Below are 8,011 nucleotides of genomic sequence, written 5' to 3' on the forward strand. Positions count from 1 at the left end.
AGGTCCTATTACGGGAGGGGGAAGACCATTATTTTGCCAGCATATCAAACATAGCTGAAGAAGTGTAATGATTGATTGCTTTTTCATCTCTAATTCCACAGTAGCAACTCCCAATTACTGAGAAATTTGTATAGTTTCATCCCTACAACTTGGCTCAACCTGCAAAAATGAAATGTTAGTATTATTGTTTTGATATTGTGGCTTTATGTCTCATAGAAAAAAACAACAACTGCATCTAAAATGTTCACAGCTGATCTATGAATACATCCAAAATATAAAAACACACATTCAATAATCTTTCAATAAATGCAAAAAAACAAATATAATAACTTAGTTGGTACTAGCCCTGAGAATAAACTACGACTTTACAGACATTTGTGATTTGGAGTATTCCATCTATTCCTCTCTCCCCCCTCACCTAAAGCATATTCCCTGCTCAGCAACAATTCCTGCCATCTGTTCACCCTCTCTCCATCTTTTTTCATCCAGTCCTCTCAGCCTCTATGCTTATGCCTGTTCCTCTTACTTTCTCCGCCTCTCAAGGCCTGATTGATAAGAGCGTCAAGGGTCAGGGTCAGATGTGGAGCTTCCCCTCACGTGTTACCTCTCCTCCAGAGCTAGCCACCAAGGACTTCAGCAAGACTCTACTGGCACGATCTCACATAAACACACTCGCATGCTTTTACAAACAGTAGCTTAAACAGGCATTTGGACCCACAGCAAGACAGAAAGCGCAATCCACACAGATACATAAAGCATAAGAAAGGTGTTCATATAGGCACACAAACAGGAGATGTAGACACATAACTGGCAAGCTCAAAAGCAGACTCAATAAAGCACATCATCAGCTCAAGAAGTACTGCACACTCCCTTGTACACTGAATACAAATCCACTCACTGGAGGGAAAAGTACAGAGGATTGGCAGACTGGTCTGAAGTGGGGGGAAAAAAATTCTCTGCCATTACCCTGCATGTCCTCCTCCACAGATAACATTTACACATGTACCCCTATATATCACCAGTCGGCAACAATACATTTTTTAATACAATTTTTAACAGCGATTTTTAATGAATACAGTTTTATTAAATTTAACTAAATGCATAGTAGGGAATAGGGGCAATATACCCTCAAAATTATATCACAATATTTCAAGAAGATTTCTGAATCTACAGAAAAAATACAGAACAACATTTCATCAAAGCTTGCAGCTTGCAGGCAGCATTATTTATAATATCCTTTTCTAATGAGCAACTGTCACAAATGACCCATTACATAATTTGAAGTGTGAAGCTATTGAAGCAAGGTGCCAGCACCAGGAGCATTACAGCGCAACAGTAGTGACACAGCAATATATCAAGCATAAAGATGTAAGCACTAAAGTAGCCTAGGTAGTATTTTCTCTGGAAATTTTAAGTAAAACTATAATATAGCTGTTTAACACTTTAGTTTAACAGCAACAGAAGTAAGAGTTAATCCTGTAAAATAAAACTGAAAAACATTTTCTAGCTGGTATGTTGTATATCTTGGGCCACGATTTTTAACCACTTGCTTTAAAACCCTGCCTTTTTACCATGTGACCACCTCAGCGATTTCCATCCACTGTTTGCTCTTCCTGTCATATGGTGTGCAGCTAGCAAGTGAGTCGTTTGTTTACTTTTGGGTCGCATATCACCAGCTTCTAGCATCTCCTCCTTTGTATCCTTGTACTCACTGGTATGTTTTTGAAGTGGTGAACCAAGTTTGCCGTTTCCATCTTGTTCCCTAGCAGGAACAATCTTCTTGCAGATTTCCCAAAGTACTACGCTTTGTTATAGGCTGTTAAGCTAGTTCTCTTTTTAGGTACTAAATCTTCATGGGAGGCCTTACAGGCAGCTTTGCTCACAGACATACTTAGTCTCGTCTCCTTAGTGCACACAACTACTAAGGTAAATGCATAATGTTGCTATAGCAATGATATCATGATATGACATTTTAATATCATGTAAACATTTATACTTGTATTATTGGGCAATATGACACGGCACAGCTCTAGTAGGGATACAATAGGTGGACATGGTGGGCGACTGGGTCGTCTCAGAGTCTTAGTCCCAGAGTAGTGAATGTTTGTCTTTTTTTCGGCAACAAGAGAGCTACAACAACTTATTCCTTTTAGACTGGTCTTGTTGACCAAATGTTTTTTTTTTCCCATAACTCTAGGTGAACTAAGCAGCAAGTGTAAAAAACTGAAGAAGAAAAAAAAGTGGTGACAAAATAGCTTTGCAGTAAAAATTAAATAATTTGATCTCAATTGTCTTATCAAGAACAGTATTCTCACTGTTTTCTGATAAATCAGTTCAGTGTGTGGTTTCTGAATGTGCCAACACATGTGGTTGCTTTACAGAGAGGAAGCAGATCGATAACAAACCTTGTGGCATCTTTTTGTGTCATACTGGGTTAAAATGTGTAGTGCAATGCAGGTATCAAGAACGCTGACATATCATGCCTGCTGGTTGCAGTGCGTCATACCAGAGTCAAATTATGAGTGTCAAGCAACCTGCCAATTACTGCATCTAGCAAATTGGGACCTTACCAAATAGACAGAGCACACTCTGAAAATGCTTAATATTTCAACAAAATTATAGTTAACATCAGTTCATAACTGCACGTTCATACCACCAGCAGTAGGATGGAGATTACAAGGATCAAGCTTGTGAACTTTGGGCTCTTTTTTTAAAGTTCAACACCTAAAATAAGCAAGATAAGTCACAGCAGCAAAAACTATGGTGGTACTGTTGAAAAATACATGACATCAATCTCACCTGTTAAGCCTCAGCCCAAATAACCAAAAACAACTTTTCAAAATAACTCTTTTTAACAGTTGGAAGACTGTGCAAGAAATAGTTCTTTATGGATGCAGACTAATAACAAAACCTGTTAATCAGGACAGCATAGAAATTTAGGAGATTTTAAGCAGCAATTCTTCAGGAGTTCACGGGAGTAAAAAGACAATTGAGTGGCGAGATATGAGGTGCTACTGCAATGAGCCAAGCAGGATTTTGGCAAGTGCTGATATAGATTTTTAAGGAGGAAAAATAGCTTTTATATCTCTATAAAGAGCAGTAAATCTACCAGCGCTACACTGAATGGTGCAAGAGCAATTTTACTCAGTAACTGGGCTATATCTTATACCCCATCTTAGGCAATTCGGCATAAAACAATAGCTTGTACAGTCACTGTGACATGCTGATGCAAAAACTAATGGTTGATGACATGTAATATAGAAAGTATGGACATAAAGGGACAAAGAAATTAAACTGGCACAGCCTATAGTTAGCTGTAATTTACCATGTGTTCTGGAATTTATGACTATGTAATAATTTATTTTTTGTTTTATTCATCTTATCCTCCACATTGTCTTTTCCTATACTTTTGATATGTACATACTACTTTTTTCCCCTTCCGTTTATGTTGGTCTTGGAGGATCTACCTTGCTTGTATCTTTACACTGCCCTTTCCTTCCTTGTCTACAGTACTGTGCCTGCAGTGACATTTGTTGTAAATGTTGCATCCTACTGTTCACCGATTCAGACTATTTCGATTCGTCCTTGCCAAAACAAACGTCTCAGCAGTTCTCAAAGCCTATACCTTCATCTTTTTTGTCATAATGCTTCCTCCTTTTGCTATTACACTCAGTTTAGTTACTGTTTCAGTCTGTGTTTCACACCATGCGACTTTCTGCTCACTCCACATCCTGCCTATGATTTAACTCTTACCATCTCTCAACACAAAAAAAAGTCTCGTCCTCTCCCTCTTTCCCCTTGCCCCATATGTGACTCACTCATTTTCCCAGTATCTAACTCCCTCTATCACACGCTCCCTAAGACTTAGGTCCTTAAAAGGAAGTAACCCTGTACTGCTTATAGCTGCATTGGTGTTAACCCTTTCCCATCACCACAGCCATCAGGTTTGTCAATGCCTCTAATGTCTTTAAGCTCAAATTGACTATTTTTCTTGTGTTTATTACTTCAATCTGTCACAAAATGTGATATTAAAGTAATATTGTCAAAACATTCTCACTAATACAATTTCCTGTATTACCCGTGTTTATGGGAACTTCTGGATAGTTTTTGACCACTAAAAATCAAATGCACTCCAAAGTGAACTTGTAGCAAATAACCAGAAAACCAAAAAAATGTGCCCTGCCACTTCCTAGTTAGATTCACACAGGGAGCAAAATGTTTTCTTTGTGTCAAGTAGAAGGTACATTCTGGCTTTTTAAAATGTGCTACTTTCCAAAGTCAACTTGTAGCTGGCTGTAATATAACAAACCTGTCATCCTTTGTTTTTGGTGAGAAAGATAACTCAAAGAGTCATCTATGGAGTGGAAAGCTAAACACATCCCTTAGGAGATGGTTTACTGTGTAACCCAAAAAGCACACAATTCACACAGAGAAAAAAAATAAATTGGCCGCACAGCTTACAAGTGAGGTGGCTGAAAAGATCGACAACACAGCTAAAAATGTAATGTTTATTTGGATTACTCAGTTATCTGAAGTCTGACTTAAGTATATACTCCAAGTTATCACAAAAGTCTCACTAAAATTTCAAAGTTTGTAAGCAGCAGCAGCAGCAGCAATGGCAGCACAGACACAGGCGTATGAAGGCTTTTGCAAATGATATTCAAGCACCACGAGAAAGTGCTTATTTAAGGTCTTTGGAAATCCCCCATGCCCCCGGTAGTGTTAATACTATGCAATTCCCAAGTATTTACACAGGGTAGCAGTTAGTGCAGCAAAAGAAGCACCACTCTTTTACAAACATCATGAGTGTGCCATCTTTTTCAATTATTGGACATCACATAGCATCAATGAAAACAAAAAACAAACAAACAAACAGGCACAGACAAACTATGCCACATGACACCAAGACTAATCAGCGTCAAGTGTCACTTTAATCCAGCAGGAGCTACTTGATGCAATCCTGACCATTCTGAGTAAACTAAGAGAGGTTACAGTTCACTGATGATTGTCTACTCAATAAAATACATATTACTGACTCATAACCTAGTAGTTATGACTTGATTATGGGAGTGACCAAGCTAAATGACTACACTGTCGTTTGTTTTCCCAGACTTCTTCCCTCAGGGGGGCAATACACTCTCTCTAATGACCAATATGCTGCCTACTCCCAAAAAGAAATTCTTAGAAACACCACATTCATGAAGACAGCTAATAGTTACTGGTGACCACTGATGACAGCTTTATGCTGATGTCAAAGCTGATGCACAGTACTTGTGCCAGTATCAAGGAATTTGTGTAATCTTGCACAAGAAAAAGGATGATAAAAGATGGCTAATATTACAAAAAAAACAGGGGAAGACCACAGGAACAGTTTAAACTCCTGCAGAAATGGCGCTGAAGGATTCACCTGTGTTTTGGAGGAATTAGGACTACGGGATTATGAGGTTAACACGATGCTTCTAACACAATTCAGCCGAGTGTGGCTGAGTATTGGCAGTGATAGCAGCCCAAAACAAGTTGCCAGCTTGTCAGAGACAAGTAACAGCCAAGATATGAACACGAGTATAATTGCAACAATTAAATTTCCATTAAAAAAAAACGTTTAAAGACCAAAAAAGGTTTGGTTTGTAAGTAGTGTTTAGTACGTTAATGTTAGCAGAATCTGCGATATAACTGACAGTTTGCTGGATTATAAATCTGCACAAGTTGGGCATTATTATCAGTCACCAGTGAAAACTGACGCTGCAGAACGTATATGACAGCAATCCCCCTTCTGACTTTATCTGGTACTAAATTTATGAACCTAGCTGGTGTAGTTTTTCTGCAACATTTATCATCTGTAAATAGCAGGAAATAATTTATAGTCCTTAGCCTCAGGCACCTGTGTCATGACCAACCTCGATTCCCCTTTTGGTGACTCTGATGTCGTGCAGAGAACTCCCAGATTATGGTCCTGCAGTTTTCTGTGCTTCTGCTTTTCCATTTTTTGTGAGCAAGACTTTAGTTGAAAGAGATGAACACAGACCTCTCCTACATTGAGTTTTTCTTCACTCAAGTTGCTGTATTAAAGACTGAAATGTTTATGGAATAAAACTTAACAGTCTGAATGAAAACTGTGACGTGTCAGACTAGAGATTCACCAGTAATGAAAATAATCTGAGCTTTGGCAAGTACATTAACAGGAACTATGGTTAGTTTGCAGACTACAGGCATCATAACCTTCTACAAAGTGAGAATGTAGTGTGAATTTATGTACAGGGTGCCATAAATAATATCCCCAACATAGAGACACAATTTATATATTTTTTGTTGTTGTTGCTTAGTTAATTTTAGTAAAGTGTATATAGACGCGTTTTCGTAACCGCATGTAGGGCGAAGCATCTTTAATTATGTCATCATGTGAAGTGTACAGGTGCTACACAAGCGCATTACAAAGCATCCGATTTAAAAGTAAATAACACACACAATTTAGCACAGCAACATACCTTGCCATTATGAATACTGTTACTTTGATAGATTGATAAAGATTTATGTATCCCATGTCAGAAAAGGGCTCAAGGGATGACACATCCTTCATATGACAAAGGCAACCAAAGCAAAAAACATGAATAGCTATAATGAATCATGTGCCATCTGGCCAATATCAATATTAGTACCAATATTACTCCTCACACCAGACAGTGGTATTACAGCCAATGACTGGTTACTGCTCAGGATGGTATTTTGTACTCTTATGTACTCTCAGGACCCGAAGGATCTTGCACATTTGCAAATGTGAAAACGTGCATTCCCAGTGCACCAATGTTCATACACTGAATGGTAAAGGCTACTTTGGGGGTACAAAGCAGATCTATATAACATTAGGGAGTTGGTGTTGTTGCTGTGGCTAACTGATGTAAGATTACTTGTACCCATGATAATGCTGCATGCATTTATTTTAATCTGCAGGATGACAAAGAATGTCATTAACGCCCAAGTTAAAAAAAAATAAAAATATATGACCTTCAACAGTACTGTGTGGTGGTACAACTATGAACTGCAGAACGGTCAGCCTGCACAGCCTAGAGCGTAACACATTCTGATCAAAGCACTGAAGTATAACATAAACAAAGCCAATGTGGTTTCCCATTACATGACCATTTACAGTCACAAAAGTGGGTCAAAATTCCAAATTCTCAAGCTTATGTTTACAGTTAAATGTCAAATGGTAGTGAATTTAATTACCTAACTCATGGGTACCACTTGTTATGCCACTGAAACAGCCAAGCGTGTTTAACCTGGTCCTTCAGTCAAGTCAACAAATCCAACCCAGTACACATAATTAGTTTGTGTTACTATGGAAATGAAGGAAGTCTATAAGATTTAGAAAGATAAATTTACAACAAACAGCAAAAGCAAACTAGTGACAGGTTGCACTCATCCTCCTTTTGTTTTTAATTAATCACTCTTATTTTCTTTGATTCTCACTTGCAGCTTCAATTCTTACTGACTGCCAATGAACAGAGCAGCTACTCTTTTAAGAAGAAAAACAGTAATAGGGTTATACAAACCCACATTAACAGAAGTGCAACGCAAGGACAGGGATATGAAAGTCAGTCATATCAAGGCTATGCAAATATATTGCTACAGATACTTGTTATGGAAGTGAGGGCTGTGAACTACCTGTGACCTCCCAACTTTCTTTATCTGATTCACAATTATGTGAGACCGCTCCCTTTCACTGTCATGTCCAGCAGCAATTGGCTGAGAGTATTTTCAAGGACAGTGGTTTCTATGGTAACAATAGCTGCAACAGTTTAGAGCGCCATGTTAAAGGCAATCTACATGTCTTGAAGCGAACCATTTCATTTTTATTTTAAAGGTAGTTATTTAGACCCCCTATTGTCAGGTAAGTGGTGAAAACTACTGGTGGGTTTTGGGATTCACCATTTATCATTATCAACTGTTAGCAAATAAAACAAATTTCTTTCACCAAGTATAGTCCATTCACATGGTTTTGTTAAAAGCAACC

At 38.2% G+C, this 8,011-nt stretch overlaps 1 protein-coding gene across 1 annotated transcript in view; it reads right to left on the reverse strand.

Annotated features, from left to right (window-relative positions):
• The window catches only part of prkar2aa (protein kinase, cAMP-dependent, regulatory, type II, alpha A), a 46,424-nt gene that overhangs the window by 26,237 nt on the left and 12,176 nt on the right, over positions 1 to 8,011 (reverse strand). The window lies entirely within an intron of this gene.

Source organism: Pundamilia nyererei, unplaced genomic scaffold (assembly GCF_000239375.1).
Source record: "Pundamilia nyererei isolate P.nyererei 1_Seehausen unplaced genomic scaffold, PunNye1.0 scaffold00039, whole genome shotgun sequence".
NCBI classification, from domain to species: Eukaryota; Metazoa; Chordata; class Actinopteri; order Cichliformes; family Cichlidae; genus Pundamilia; species Pundamilia nyererei.